The 15,969-nt window shown below is 41.5% G+C and overlaps 1 protein-coding gene and 1 long non-coding RNA gene across 2 annotated transcripts in view; one reads left to right on the forward strand and one right to left on the reverse strand.

The window, feature by feature from the left end:
* The window catches only part of LOC125784346 (uncharacterized), a 57,886-nt gene extending 51,035 nt beyond the window's left edge, over positions 1-6,851 (reverse strand). Inside the window, exon 1 of the long non-coding RNA XR_007427131.1 lies at positions 6,629-6,851. This is a non-coding gene — a long non-coding RNA (uncharacterized LOC125784346). The remainder of the gene's footprint in view (positions 1-6,628) is intronic.
* glis2b (GLIS family zinc finger 2b) overlaps positions 2,095-15,969 on the forward strand; it is a 41,516-nt gene continuing 27,641 nt past the window's right edge. Inside the window, exon 1 of the mRNA XM_022665081.2 lies at positions 2,095-2,984. The gene's annotated coding sequence lies outside the window, so the exon portion shown is untranslated. The remainder of the gene's footprint in view (positions 2,985-15,969) is intronic.

A 15,969-nucleotide genomic window follows, 5' to 3' on the forward strand; every position in this document is an offset into this window, starting at 1 on the left:
TCTTAAATAAAGAACTTAGTCCGAATAATAAGCTAAACTTAATTAAACTACTGCCTACAGAACTCCACATGTTCATCAGCGCCACACTGCTCCCCTCCCTCTCAGTAAACAGCTCTAATAAAACACAAAAACCCGCATTTAACACTATCTCTATTTAACACTGCCTCTATTTAACACTGCCTCATATATATCAGCCTTTATCTAAAGGGTTTAAACTTAAGGGCTCTAAATCAACACTAACAATAAAGCTAGAACGGTTTTAGGGCAGCTCTTAAAAATAGAAAAACAATTGAGTTTGTAAACTTGTAATATTTAGATAGTATGAGATTTTGAGGATAAAATCGTAATGTTTTTTGAATAAAAAAGGTAAGGTATGGCATTTTGAGAATAAAGCAATATTTTGAGTTTAAAGTAAAAAAAATAGAGAATAAAAGATATATTTATTTATTTGTTACCCTTACATTACTTTTACTTTTATACTTTAGGTAGTTTTTAACCAGTACTTTTACACTTTTACTTAAAGAGTAAAAAGCTTGAGTTTATACTTCAGCTTCTACGAAGTAGAAGTATTTTAAACCCTAGTATGTATACTACTACCTTTAGAGTAATAAATGTGTATTACCAGCATTACCTTAACCATAATAAACTGAGCAGTCCAACAAGTAAACAAATATTAAAATTAAAATAAATAAATAAAAATAAATAAAAGGACAGGCAAGGGATCAATATACAAAATAAATATTAATGAGCACTTTACCACCCATTATTATTTTAAGGATGTATATTCCAAAGTTAGTGCAGTGTTTCCCTGGAAAATCTTACAGCATTTCATTTTCCAGCAGGACTTGGCACACTGCCCACACTGCCAAAAGTACCAGTTGGTCTTAAATAATGTTCAAATTTTCTGAGACACTGATTTTTGAGTTTTTATTGGCTGTAAGACTTAATCATCAATAATAAAAGAAATAAACGCTTAAAATAGATCACTCTATATAAACATTTGTAATAGCAATAGAAAGAAACTATTTGCAATCTCACATTATAATCCAATTTATTCAATTTGTTTCCATTTATAACTTTCCTAGAATTTAGATATTGATCTTTGTTTCATCACTGCCCTCTAGTGGAGTGAGGCAGATTATTTTAAGATTTAAGATTCAGTGTTCCATTCGGGTATTAGGCCTATTCATACACTATATTGTCCTTTGAGTGAAAAATTTCCATTGTAAGTGCTGTTTAGTGCAAGACCAGTTTTATTTATAAATAACAAAATAATAATAATAGAAAACCTTGTGGGAACATTGTTTTAAGCAAGTTTTATTATTAAAATCTAGACCCAATTTTGTGAGAATAAATGAAAAATTAAAATTCTGCACAACATGCTTAATAGAACTATCTAATCTGGAGTATTATCTCAGAGGGCATCTATCTATCCATCCATCCATCTAATCATCTATATATCTGTATTGAAAGCTAGCTAACTAAATTTCCCTTTCCGCCTTAAATGGTCCAACAGACAACAGAGGCTGCATCAACAAGGTGGAACAGAAAAATAAATCATGGTTTGGATTATAACAATTATTTTCTATATGGGGAAAGTCCATCCAAAAAAAGAGATTACAAAAACTTACATTTTGTCCATAGTGTCCATACATCTTAAACAATTGTTTCAGTACTGTTATGTGAAAAATAAAAATGATAATAAAATGATCATTAAAATAATGATGCATTCTTGTTACAATTTTAAGAAAGCACTCAGTGTAAAATTTAATATTTCATTTTTTGACTTTCCCATAAATGTCAATCACTATTTTTTTTATTTATCTTTATCTATTTTTATTTGTCTTTTTTAAGGCAAACAACTATTTACATTACAGTGAAGTTTTGTCAAAATTCCTCCTCTTGTGATATGGGCGTGGTCTGTTGATGGTGGGGGCGTGGTCTGTTTATGGTGGGTGGGCGGAGTGGCTGGCACGCGCTGAGCTGGCAAACTCCGGGCTAGTTCCCCCAAGTCTACATACCCGTATGTACAAGACCCGTATTCCGACAAAAGCCACGCCCCCCCTGCGCTCTGATTGGCCAGTGGTTTGTTTCGGCTGCGGGTCGCCTGCGGTCACTCAAACCGAGGAATCTTCTGTATTCTGATATATTAGTGCCGACAGCCAATCACAGCACTCTAACCAGTACGTATCCAGCCAATCCCAACGCAGGAGGGGCGGGTCTTGCCGGAATAGGGGTGGAGGAAAAAATTTGCACGGGCTAGTCCTCCGCCCGAGGAGAGGGAGCACGGACTGGCGCGAGCCCGGTGCTGTCTGCGGTCAGACGGACGCTCGTGTCCGTTAGACGAGGAGCTGAAAAAACAAACAAACAAGCAAAGATCAAAGGAACAGAAAAAAAGATCAAACAACGGAACGCAGCTCGAGGACACATCAAACACATCATCCGGACACGGAGCTGGGAGAGCCCGCGCGCCCCCTCTCCTCAACACAGCGACCACCCATAGAAAACCCAGCAGACCAGCTGCACCAGTAAGCGATGAGCCCAGTTCCCGGTTCCGAACATCAATCTTCCTACATTAATTTATTATTTTTGGTTTGACACTGCCTCCGTTTATCCGTGAGCGCGCGGAATAACCACCCTGCATAAGCTGTGTTATAGCCCGGTGTCGGTCCGGCCCGGTTCTGGAGGGTTTTGGACCAGCACTCGGAACGCTTTTCTTATTTTTGAGTTTGACTTTTTTTTTTTTTTGCTTCATTCAAAACGACAATGGTCCGCAACTGGACCGCACGAGACTGCGCTGCATCCCTGAGCTAACGCTGACAGAACCGGGTCTGTCTAGAACTGGGTCACACTGGGCCTACAGTAAACAGGACGCTTCAGCGTCAGAACTGGAATCAGTTGGAACGCGGAGAGAGGAAAGTTTCTGGAGGAGAGGTGGTTCGGTTCTGACCCATCTCAGCAGCAGTCACGGGATTTCTACAGAGGTAAGAGCTCGTGCAACCCGGTGCCGGTTAAACTGTCAGCTCGCCTGGGCTATGGGTGGAATATGGACAAGGCTGTGGGTGAGATATGGACCGGTCTATGTGTAAGGTGTGGACGGGCTGTGGGTGAGATATGGACTGGGCTAGGGGTGAGATATGGAAGAGACAGTGGGTGAGATACACTGGGCTGCAGGTGAGATATAGACTGGTCTGATATACTTGCACTGTCAATTCGCACTTTAATTCCCCATAAACTGTGAACTTTAAGAACTTTACGCACTCATTCACTTTACCAGCCTTAAGCTATATTCCATATACCATATTTGCACTACTGATATATACTATTTATACTGTCATTCCATCTGAATCACCATCAATATTGCACTATTGTCTTCCGTCTTACGTATGTTTATTGTGTCTTGTTGTATTGTACATATAGTGTCTCCCACTCTTTTATATTATATATCTATTTCTTTTTTTACTTATATTTATATATCTATTTCTCTCCACACTACTGCACCTTGTTTTTGTCTCATGTATGTCTATTGTGCCCCTGCTGTATTGTACTCATAGTGTCTCCCATTCTTTTTTATTATATCTATTATCTGTACTTGCTGTAAAATTGGGAAGGAGAGTAACGTAATTTCAATTCTCTGTATGTAGTATTGACAATAAAACTACTTGACTTGACTTGACTTGACTATGTTTGAGGTGTAGATGGGCAGAGGTCATTTTTTTGGGCTAGTCTTTTGTTTAGACCGGTCTGTAGGTGTGACTGGGCTGTGGGTGAGATATAAACCAATCTTTGTGTATGGTGTGGCCCAAGCGGTTGGTGGTATATGAAATGGGCTGCGAGTGAGACCAGTCTATGTGTGAGATATGGACTGGGCTGTGGGTGAAATATAGACCGGGCCACGGGTGAGATACAGACTGGTCTATATGTAAGGTGTGGACCGGTCTGTGGGTGAGATCAGTCTTTTGGTTAGACCGGTCTGTAGGTGAGATACGGACCGGTCTGTGTGTCTGGTGTGGATGGACTGTGGGTGAGATATGGACTGGGCTGTGAGCGATACCAGTCTGTGGGTAAGATCAGGCTCTGGGTGCGTTATGGACCAGTCTGTTGGTTAGAGCGGCCTCTAGGTGTGACTGGGGTGTGAGTGAAATATGGACCAGTCTATGTGTAAGGTGTGGGCTAGGATTATGGACCAGTCTGCTGGTTAGACCAGTCTGTAGGTGTGACCAGGCTGTGGGTGAGATATGGGCCAGTCTATGTGTAAGGTATGGACCAAGCTGTTGGTGAGATATGGACTGGGCTGTGAGTGAAACTGTTCTGTGTGTGAGATATGGACCAGTCTGCTAGTTAGATAGACCTGTGGATGAGACATGGACCAGTCTGTGGGAGAGATCTGTCTGTGGGTGAGACATAGACCACACTGGGGGTGAGACTGTGCTGTGGGTGAGATGTGGACTGGTCTGTGGGTATGACTGGGCTGTGATTGAGATAAGGACCAGGCTATGAGGACTGGGCTGTGGGTAAGATCTGTCTTTGGGTGAGTTATGGACCGGTCTGTTGGTTAAACCGAGCTGTGGGTGAAATTTGGACCGGTCTGTGTGTGATGTCTTTCTGTGGGCGAATTAAAGATCTGTAGGTGAGATACCAGGCTGTGGGTGAGATGTGGACTGGTCTTGTGGGTGAGATATAGACTGGGCTGTGGTTGAGATATAGACTGGGCTGTGGGAGATATATAGATTGATCTGTGGGTGAGATATAGACTGGTCTGTGGGTGAGATATAGACTGGGCTGTGGTTGAGATATAGACTGGGCTGTGGGAGATATATAGATTGATCTGTGGGTGAGATATAGACTGGGCTGTGGGTGAGATTTAGACTGGTCTGTGGGTGAGATATAGACTGGGCTGTGGGTGAGATATAGACTGGGCTGTGGGAGATATATAGATTGATCTGTGGGTGAGATATATATTGATCTGTGGGTGAGATATAGACTGGGCTGTGGGTGGGATATAGACTGGGCTGTGGGAGATATATCGATTGATCTGTGGGTGAGATATAGACTGGTCTGTGGGTAAGGTGTGGACTGGTCTGTGGGGGAGATATAGACTTGGCTGTGGGTGAGATATAGATTGATCTGAGGGAGATATATAGATTGTTCTGTGGGTGAGATATTAACTGGTCTGTGAGTGAGATATAGACTGGTCTGTGGTTAAGATATAGACTGGGCTGTGGTTGAGATATAGACTGGTCTGTGGGAGATATATAGATTGATCTGTGGGTGAGATATAGACTCGTCTGTGGATAAGGTGTGGACTGGTCTGTGGGTATGATATACACTGGGCTGTGGGTGAGATATAGATTGATCTGTGAGTGAGATATAGACTGTGCTGTGGGAGATATATAGATTGATCTGTGGGTGAGATATAAACTGGTCTGTGGTTAAGATATAGACTGGTCTGTGGGTGAGATATGGGCAGCAAAAGTTTATTAACAAATATCAGATATTTCATACTGCTGAACTGTCACTGATAATGTGAAGTGAATGAAGGGCTGTTTTGCTCTAATTGGGTGATTCCAGTGCCCTGTGCTTAATTGAGAATGCTTTCAGATTGGGTCCTAAAACAAAGCCTGCCCGCATTGACGGGCATTCGGCCCGGTTAGTAGGGAGGCCGCATGCCAAGCGCTGGATAACGATGTGAGCGAGGGAATCTGACAGTAATGACCAGAGATTTGAGGATGTAGGGTAAAGAACATTCAGATAATGTAAGTCTGGGATAAAAACTCGGTACTGAACGGGCCTGGTAGTGTTCTGGTGTGAACTGGATCACAGACACTAAATTACATTTGTGAAAAATCATATGAGCTGGAGTCTCAGCGCAGCAGTGAGAGTGAGAAAACTCTGAGATTGGACTGAACCGGGAACTGGAAGGCCCAGTAAGGGGTCTGGCCCACGCACCGTGTTTAGAAAGCCAGGCCAAAACGGACCCACCCTGAAGAACTGCAGCCCGTTAGGCGGTCCGATGTTTAATGGGTGAAAAGGGGCCCCATATCTGGTCACAGCTTATATGGGGAGCCCCCCCCCCCTGCCCCTCCATGAAATCCTGTTAAACACAGCTGTGTGTGGTGGTGCGAGGAAGCTGAGGGTGTGTATGAAAGATTGTATGTATTAAATCTAGTTTTAGTGGCGTAAAGTTTTAAAAAGATGATTTCCTGCCAAAGTTAACAGGAACACTGATGATACTGGCTGGAAGACTCGGCATGTCCCTCCGCCAACGCCGATAAATACAGGACAGTGGGGTTTCATTGCTGCACAGGATTACAGTCAGATAGACGAGCACCCCTCGTAGTGGGGCAGAAGGGGGGCACAGAGACCTCAGAGCTGGTACTGAACTGGAGCACTTCATAGAACTTCATACGCCACATTTCTACCTGTAACAGGGTATGGCTGTGTTTTGGTAGTAACTTGGCAATACAATATGTTGGGGATTGGACAAAATATTGATATATTGGTTTGATTGTATTTTATCGTTGCGTATTGTCAAATATCAGTGTTTTTATTGAAATATACAGCTCTGGAAAAACATGAGAGACCACGTAAAGATGATGGGTTTCTTTGATTTTACCCAGTTGAAAACCTCTGGAATATAATCAAGAGGAAGATGGATGATCACAAGCCATCAAACCAAACTGAACTGCTTGAATTTTTGCACCAGGAGTAAAGGCATGAAGTTATCCAAAAGCAGTGTGTAAGACTGGTGGAGGAGGAGAATGTGACGCCAAGATGCATGAAAACTGTAATTAAAAACCAGGGTTATTCCACCAAATATTGATTTCTGAACTCTTAAAACTTTATGAATATAAATGGATTCTGACAGACTTTTGAGTTTTTGAGTGTTAGAAATTCCTGTAAATTATCACTTGACTGTCAAAAGTGGTGCTGCGGGGGATGTTGGGTTATAGCAAAAGTCTTACCTTTAAACTCAGGTATAGAAAGAGATCAAACATTCACCTGGATTAATTGATCACACCTAAAAGAGAGAGAGAGAGAGGAGACTGTTTATGAACAGGTGATTGTTTATGTTTTGGTTGTTTACGAACAGGTGATTGTTTATGAACAAGTGATTGTTTATGTTTTGGTTGTTTATGAACAGGTGATTGTTTATGATCAGGTGATTGTTTATGAACAGGTGATTGTTTATGAACAGGTGATTGTTTATGAACAGGTGACTGTTTATGTCTGGTGATTGTTTATGAACAGGTGACAGTTTATGTCTGGTGATTGTTTATGGTTGGGTTATTGTTTATGAACAGGTAATTGTTTTATGATCAGGTGATTGTTTATGGGCAGCTGATTGTTTATGGGCAGGTGATTGTTTATAAACAGGTGATTGTTTATGAACAGGTAATTGTTTATGGGCAGGTGATTGTTTATGAACAGGTGATTGTTTATGAACAGGTAATTGTTTTATGATCAGCTGATTGTTTATTATCAGGAGATTGTTTATGAACAGGTGATTGTTTATGAACAGGTAATTGTTTATGGGCAGCTGATTGTTTATGGGCAGGTGATTGTTTATGAACAGGTAATTGTTTATGGGCAGGTGATTGTTTATGAACAGGTGATTGTTTATGAACAGGTAATTGTTTTATGATCAGCTGATTGTTTATTATCAGGAGATTGTTTATGAACAGGTGATTGTTTATGAACAGGTAATTGTTTATGGGCAGCTGATTGTTTATGGGCAGGTGATTGTTTATGAACAGGTGATTGTTTATGAACAGGTAATTGTTTAAGGTCAAGTGATTGTTTCTGTTCAGCTGTAATGTTTAAGGTCAAGTGATTGTATATGGTTGGGTTATTATTATTATTATTTATCAGGTGATTGTTTATTAACAGGTAATTGTTTTATGATCAGCTGATTGTTTATGAACAGGTGATTGTTCAAGGTTAGGTGATTGTTTATTGTGATATGATTGATTATTTTATTTATGGTTGGGTGTTTATTTTCAGGTTATTGTTCATGGGCTCAGGCTAGTGTTTTTGTTCCGGTTATAATTGTTCATGGTCAAGGTAAATTCTTTGTTGGGTGATAATTTATGTTTGCATGATTGTTTATGGTTATGGGGTTGTGTGATTGGGTGATTGTTTATGGTCAGGTGATTATATTTGGATGATTGTTTATGGTCAGTTTGCTGTTTATGTTTAGGTTATTGATCATGGTGGGGTGATAGTTAGTGATCTGTTTATTGATCAAAGATCAAGTAGTTAACAAGGAAATTAGTATGTTTATTAATTATTGTGATATATAAAACAGGGCTGCAGACTACAGATGTAGTTTTTGAAATAAAGGTGAGTAAATTATCACCAGTGACATCCAGTGACAGAATGAACTGGAAACATATCTAATCGAAAAAAGAAAATCAAGTGGAAGGACTAGACCACCATTTCCGTAGGATTAAATATTAGTAGTATACTATATCACCTTACACTCTAAAAAACAGAGGTACGATATGAGTACTTTTTTGTACTCAAAGGTACACTCTTCATAATTGTACCCTCAAAGGTACAATATTGGTCTTTACAGGGTCAGATTTGTTCCTTCTGAAGTACAAAGTCATTTCTAACAGAAATAAGTACAAATTTGTACCATTTAACCAGCCAAAGGGTACATTCAGTATTCTGTATCACTGTACTAATAAACTATATCTATTTAAATTGCACATTTTTTATTTTAAAGCCAGACAATTTTAGATCATCAAGTTTTTGAGCCATATTTAGATAATGGTAATGTTTATAATTTTTATAATCTATACTGGCACAAAAAACATGGGTACAAAAAAGGACTTTCACTGAAAGGTACTTTTTTGTACCTCAATATAAGGTACAGCCCCAGCGACAAGCTTTGTACTCTTTTGGGTACAAATCTGTACTTACATTTCTTAGAGTGTATTTATCTTATTGTGTAATATTGAGAGTGTGTTAGGCTTATGTTAGGAAAGTGTTAGGAGTGTATTAGGAGTGTATTAGAAGTGTGTGTGTGGAAACACTGCTGAATGTGGTTAGTCATGAACATTCAGACTCTCGACTGGTAGAATCAGAGCTGGAACTGGAAATGAGTCTGAAACCCTGAGTGGGCCCAGTAGAGGCGGCCCTCCCTGAACTGGGTCCAGACTGTGCATTTTTCCCCAGTTAAACTCTAACCACTAATCACAGCACAGCCTCCCAGTTTCCTCTGGAACCGCTCCTCCTCACCCGCCATGCTGTGAAGAACCAGACCCAAACCAGAACCAGAACCAGAACCCCTATATCTGCACACAGTTCCCATACAGGAGTTCGTTACTTATATACAGAGAAATTCTTTACATATACTACAATGATATCACTGTATATTAGGGTATTAATGTGATAGTGATTATGATATTCTGAGCAATATGACAAAACAGAAAAATATTAAATACATTTTAAAAATAAACTAATGCTATTAAATACATTTAATGTTTTAATGAGCATGAATATAACAGTTTCAGTCATTCAGTAGAAAACTAAAAATATCTGTAAACCCTTATTTTATTTCTCTTTAACAATAGTAACGTAAACACGACCAAGATTAGCAGCCTTAGTTTCGCAATATGTAGTGCAGCTTGATTTAGGGTGTTTCAGTGTTCAGTCTTTGCTATCGTAACGACGGGTAAAGTACACCCTGAAATGTGCAAAAGGCATGTACTAATTCTCTTAATTAATCATAGGTGTGTTTTGGGTGTTACATGAAATAAACCAATCAGCATGTCACTTGATATAAAAGTTGGGTAAAAGTGTGCACTAGGGTGTGCTCGTGTGTCTGTAATGAGCAGAGGTATATGCATGTTGGGCACATGCCTGTGTTGCCAAGATAGCAATGAACTTCTGACTGTTGACGTCTATCTAGGTTGTATTTTTAGTCAGTAGTGCACCTGTGTTTTCTGTTGCTGAGATAATCAAACAATACTCCAGAAATTTACCTGAACACACCTCATTTCCAGACCACCACGCCCATCAGTGTAGATATATTCAGAAGCACTGTTGCTATTTGAATGATGCAGACGGAAGGCATAAAAATAGACTGTTGGTGGGGTAAAATAGGTCCCTGATTTTGGTTTTTTCATTCATTTTAAAATGTCTAGTTGTGGTCTCCAGAATGAATGAATGCCATGTGAGCTGGCCTTTGTGAAAAATGTGCTCCGGTGGTCCAGTATAACGGTGCTTTAGTCCCGCTGAGGAGTGGTGGGAAAGAGGTGAAATGATAGGATTTCGTCTCTTTCTCATGAATATTCATACATGTAAACATAAAGTGAGACAAACAACAGTTAGAAACATTTTTACACTAATTACAGTCTTTGTAATGTCATATGTTACATTAGAACATGTGTAATAATGCCCTGCTAAGTGCAGTTCAGCCACTGACCTAGTCTTAGAGTCCCTGTAAAACGCAAAATCCACTGGAGATCCTATTTAAACCTATTTAAACACACAGAAGTGGGTAGTCTAGGTTCAGAAAGCTCTGATTTACTGGGTAAAGCATAAAACACTGATGTGATATTCGCACAAATAACTCAGGAACGAACTGCCATGCTGTTTCTAGCGCTGTTAGCTCCTATCTGACGAGACGGCATCGTTACCTGGCTTCAGCTCTGTCTGCGGGCAGTCGCGAGCCAAGGTGGGCGAGGCCATGAATTCATGAGTTGATGTAGACACGGTGCATTTCTCAGTGAAGAATGATTATATATTGCATGCATATAAATTGCAAATATATACAACTATAAAAATACCAAAAATTCTTTATACTAAACAGGTTTATATTTAATTAAAGTTTTTATCATATTGTATTGTTGTTTAATAAGATATATGATAAGCGCTATATCCAGACAGTGACATTAGCGTGAGTGTGAAGCTGACTGTACTATACCGCTCTGTCTCAAACGTTTCAGCAGTTAAACCGAGGCATAGCTGGGACATATTATTATTTATTTGCTTGGCCAACACCCTGGATTCTCCAGAATTACCCACAATACTGCTGCCCAACTACAATGAGCAAGCAGGGACTTCAAACAGTGTGTGTGAGAGTGTGTGTGTTAAGGAGAGAAAGGGTGTAGGGAGAAGGAGCGAAGCATTTAGGGATTAGGAGTAAGTCTTGCATGTCTGGGCCGGACTCAGCGCTCTATCTGTGTCAGACTCAGTGCTCTATCTGTGCCAGACTCAGTGCTCTATCTGTGCCAGACTCAGTGCTCTATCTGTGCAAGTCTCAGCGCTCTATCTGTGCCAGACTCAGTGCTCTATCTGTGCCAGACTCAGCGCTCTATCTGTGCCAGACTCAGTGCTCTATCTGTGCAAGTCTTAGACTCAGTGCTCTATCTGTACCAGACTCAGTGCTCTATCTGTGCGACACTCAGCTCTCTATCTGTGTCAGACTCAGTGCTCTATCTGTGCGACACTCAGCTCTCTATCTGTGTCAGACTCAGTGCTCTATCTGTGCAAGTCTCAAACTCAGTGCTCTATCTGTGCTAGTCTCAGCGCTCTATCTGTGCCAGACTCAGTGCTCTATCTGTGACAGACTCAGTGCTCAATCTGTGCCAGACTCAGCACTCTATCTGTGCCAGACTCAGCTTTCTATCTGTGCCAGACTCAGCGCTCTATCTGTGCCAGACTCAGTGCTCTATCTGTGCCAGACTCAGTGCTCTATCTGTGTTAGATTCAGCGTTCTATCTGTGTCAGACTCAGTGCTCTATCTGTGTCAGACTCAGTGCTGTATCTGTGCCAGACTCAGCTCTCTATCTGTGCCAGACTCAGTGCTCTGTGCAAGTCTTAGACTCAGTGCTCTATCTGTGCGACACTCAGCTCTCTATCTGTGTCAGACTCAGTGCTCTATCTGTGCAAGTCTCAAACTCAGTGCTCTATCTGTGCCAGACTCAGCACTCTATCTGTGCCAGACTCAGTGCTCTGTCTGTGCCAGACTCAGCGCTCTGTCTGTGCCAGACTCAGCTTTCTATCTGTGCCAGACTCAGCGCTCTATCTGTGTCAGACTCAGTGCTCTATCTGTGCAAGTCTCAAACTCAGTGCTCTATCTGTGCCAGACTCAGCACTCTATCTGTGCCAGACTCAGTGCTCTGTCTGTGCCAGACTCAGTGCTCTGTCTGTGCCAGACTCAGCTTTCTATCTGTGCCAGACTCAGCTCTCTATCTGTGCCAGACTCAGTGCTCTATCTGTGCAAGTCTTAGACTCAGTGCTCTATCTGTGCGACACTCAGCTCTCTATCTGTGTCAGACTCAGTGCTCTATCTGTGCAAGTCTCAAACTCAGTGCTCTATCTGTGCCAGACTCAGCACTCTATCTGTGCCAGACTCAGTGCTCTATCTGTGCCAGACTCAGTGCTCTATCTGTGCCAGACTCAGCGCTCTATCTGTGTTAGATTCAGCGTTCTATCTGTGCCAGACTCAGCTCTCTATCTGTGTCAGACTCAGTGCTCTATCTGTGCCAGACTCAGCGCTCTGTCTGTGCTAGTCTCAGCGCTCTATCTGTGCCAGACTCAATGCTCTATCTGTGCCAGACTCAGTGCTCTATCTGTGCCAGACTCAGTGCTCTATCTGTGCCAGACTCAGCGCTCTGTCTGTGCTAGTCTCAGCGCTCTATCTGTGCCAGACTCAGCGCTCTATCTGTGCCAGACTCAGCTCTCTATCTGTGTCAGACTCAGTGCTCTATCTGTGCCAGACTCAGCGCTCTGTCTGTGCTAGTCTCAGCGCTCTATCTGTGCCAGACTCAGTGCTCTATCTGTGCCAGACTCAGCGCTCTATCTGTGCCAGACTCAGTGCTCTATCTGTGCAAGTCTCAGACTCAGCGCTCTATCTGTGCCAGACTCAGTGCTCTATCTATCTAAAAACTGCCTCAGCTTTTTGAAATTTTAAAGTATCATATCACTAGTAGTGTAGGATTTGCTAAAGATGGACAGAATCGTTACTCGTTTATCTGTCTGTAGAATGTCAGTCGTTTACCCCCCACTGTCGCTCTATCTCTCCGTCTGTAGTGTGGGTGGGGAGAGAAGATGAAAGGCTCTCAGTGTTTGGGAGGAGTCTGATGTTCAGCCGAGCTAAGTCACACCAGTCCAGGGACACGGTGAGGGAGCGAGGGAGCGAGATAAAGAGAGAGAGAGAGAGAGAAAAAGGAAAAGAGAGAGAAAAGTCTGTCATATTGACCTTGTCTGGCTGCCAGGCTCAGGAGGAGAGCTGGCGTAGAGGGGTGGCCTTCTTTTGAGAAAACAGGCGCCCCATCAGAGGGCAGAGGGAGAATACAGGCGACACCACAGGAGGAGAGGAAAACAGTGTGTGTGTGTGTGTGTAAAACCTCTCATTATTTCATTTTTTCCACTGGCTACAGTAAAGAAGAAATGGGTTTCCAGTTTTAGTTTTTTAATTTCTCACAATCAGAATATTTCATCTTGTATAAATAATCTAATTTACATATAAAATACATATTGTGATTGGCAGAAAAAATACAAAGTTTAGATGAAACCATTTTCTTTTCATAAACTGTACACTGATTGGTTTGTAGAATGACGTCGATTCGTCTAGTTGCCTTTCCAGTAGGGCTACACGATATATCGTTTAAGCATCGCCATGCACAGGATGTGCGATGTCACTTAAGTCGATTAAATCAAACATGTCATGTTGCGATGTTTTGATTCTTGACACAAGAAGTAGATACACAGTGCTGTCTCTGTGTCTGTGTGAGTGACAGGCTGCTGCTGCCTGAGAAGCGCGAGGGGGAGGGGGGGTACAGGAGGGGGGGCAGGAGTAAACACGAGGTAACCGCATGCATGGCCTCCATCCACATGGTTGGGCACATGCTTGTAAACGTGAGCACGTGTGGAAAGCTGTGCACCTTAGTCCAGCACAGTTTTACGGCGCAGATATTTCCAGTTATAGCTGAATTCACGCTTTTAATCCCAGAAAAACAAACGCTCTTATTCACCTTTTAAAAAGCCATTTAAATGCCTGATTAAAGGGTTGATTAGTGTTGTTTTGCTGTTTTCCTCTGGTTTTGAGTGCTTGGCGCTGACTCTTGGCTCTTGATTGGTTCAGATGTGAGACAGTGAGTCCTATTCTCCCTACCAGAATAGGACTCCCTTTAAGTCCCACAGCAGAATGAAAATACCAGATTCCCCTCATATTCCTTTTATTTCTGTTTTTAAATAAATGTAAATCTACAGTTACAGTAGATACAGAATCACCAGCACCATGATCAAAGAATTTTGGAACAACACCTGTTCTTTTTCTTCTTCTATTGTTTAATTGGTGATGATAGCCTGCCTCAACTTTCTGTAATTAGTCTGAAAGTCTATAACGGTGTTTTTACACTACAAACGAACCAGATTATGATTCAGATCAAGACTGGCTGATGTCTGTAAGTTTTGGGATTTGGGGGATTTGGGGCCCTCTCTGGTGAGAATGGGTAATTGCACAGAGGATGCGCAAGAATCATTTTAAACTGGTTGGGTGTGATGCGGTCTCCTTTCAGAGTGGATGAGTCCGATTCCAGGTTATGTTCAGTCAGAGAGAGAGAGAGAGAGAGAGAGAGAGAGAGAGAGAGAGCTCAGTCAGAAACTTCACTCCTTCGTATCTTTGGTTTTACTTTGAGCGAATGGAGGAGCTACTGAGCTCTGAGTTTCCTCTTCTGAAGTCTCCATTGCTCCACCAGCCGCTCGCGTTCAGTAAAACTGAGCCGGATCCTCTTTTAGAGGCTGTACGTGTGACGTAAGTACGTAAAGACGCGTGACGTGGCCAGAAAAAGAACTCCAGCGAAAAGCGACGCAACACCCCAGTTTTTAGAATGAATATATTAATAGGCTTGGCAGGGTTGGCTGTTGCAGCTCACTGGTACCATTAAACACTATTTTTATCCATATTCTTCTCCACTCAGAAATGCTTCTGCTTTCAGTTTAGAAACAAAATAATACTGACTGACACTTTAATTTCTCTTTTAAAGAAATTTGGCTTTTGAAAATATCTTTTACAGCATAACAGAAAATAACCTTAACCAATCAATACAATCGATCTTATTACTCTGAGTAAATTTCCAAGCCTTAAGCTCTGTGTGCTGAAGTGTTTATGGGAAACCATTTCAGACCTCCTCCCTCTCTCTGTCTCTCTCTCTCTCTCTCTTTCTCTCTCTCTCTCTCTCTCTCTCTCTCTCTCTCTCTCTCTGAGTCTCTTGCTCTGTTCAGACTGGAAGACTGGCGGGCGCTCGCCAGATCCAGCTATTGCAGGCAGAAGGGCTGGGATTGCATCATTGGATGCAAGAATCAGTTCAGAGAGAGAGAGAAAGAGAGAAAGAGAAAGAGAGAGAGAGAGTTTAACCTTGAAAACCCCTCAGAAACTCCGGTGGTTCCTGTGTTTTTATTCCTTGTAATTTGTAACATGTATTATACACCGAATAATTGGCAAAAAAAGTGCTTATGCAGAATATGTGAAAAAGTCTTATGCGGAACAATGCCTAAGTAATTTGAGTTATTTTAACTTCACTCGTATGTGACTCTATTATTAATGTTGGTGTAAATCTATGACTGAAATAGCACTGCTGTGGTAAATTTTTGAATAGAATAGCACTGTTGAGGTAAAGGTGAAACAAGAATAGCACTGCTAAGGTAAATGTGTGACAGAAATAGCACTGCCTAGGTAATGCGTGATAAGAATAGCACTGCTGCGATAAATCTGTGACTAAAATAGCACTGCCAAGGTAATGTACGATTAGAATAGCACTGCTGCACTAATTCTGTGACAGGAATAGCACTGCCTAGGTAAGTTGTGATTAGAATAGCACTTCTAAGGTTATTTTGTGACTGGAATAGCACTGCTTAGGCAAACATGATTAAAATAGTACTGCTAAAGTAAACTGGTGACTTAAATAGCACTGTTGAGGTAAATCTGTGACTGTAATAGTCCTTCTGAGG

The sequence above is a fragment of the Astyanax mexicanus genome, chromosome 19 (assembly GCF_023375975.1).
Source record: "Astyanax mexicanus isolate ESR-SI-001 chromosome 19, AstMex3_surface, whole genome shotgun sequence".
NCBI classification, from domain to species: Eukaryota; Metazoa; Chordata; class Actinopteri; order Characiformes; family Acestrorhamphidae; genus Astyanax; species Astyanax mexicanus.